We start from the raw sequence: 334 nt of genomic DNA, 5'->3' as shown, positions 1-334 counted from the left end.
TGCCGCTGCCCTCCTCTTTGACGGGTTTACATTAAAGAGCTATCTAGAGATGTTGTCCCTACTGTACTTCATGGCAGTGAGTTAGACACTATTCCTTGTTTGTTTGTTTGTTTGTTTGAAAAAAAAATTGTGAATGAAAATCTCAATCCTACACACTACCTTTCATGGCACTGCCCTCCTCATTAAAGCTATCTAGTGATGATGCCCCTACTGTACTTTTTTCCACTCTATAACAAATCTAGATCATTTGTTTGTCTTGTTTGTTTGTTTGTTTGTTTGAAAAAACAAATTTGTAAAACATCTCAAACCTACCCTTCATGGCACTGCCCTCCTC

General features: G+C 38.0%; 1 protein-coding gene across 1 annotated transcript in view; it reads right to left on the bottom strand.

Moving 5' to 3' along the window:
- Positions 1–334, bottom strand: part of LOC109487959 (protein Smaug homolog 1-like) — a 27697-nt gene extending 27363 nt beyond the window's left edge. The window contains exon 1 of the transcript XR_002141294.1: positions 313–334. The gene's annotated coding sequence lies outside the window, so the exon portion shown is untranslated. The remainder of the gene's footprint in view (positions 1–312) is intronic.

This window comes from Branchiostoma belcheri, unplaced genomic scaffold, assembly GCF_001625305.1.
Source record: "Branchiostoma belcheri isolate BF01 breed outbred unplaced genomic scaffold, Haploidv18h27 scaffold90, whole genome shotgun sequence".
NCBI lineage: Eukaryota > Metazoa > Chordata > Leptocardii > Amphioxiformes > Branchiostomatidae > Branchiostoma > Branchiostoma belcheri.
Note: the sequence above shows the minus strand (reverse complement) of the source record. Positions and strands in the feature narration are given on the sequence as shown.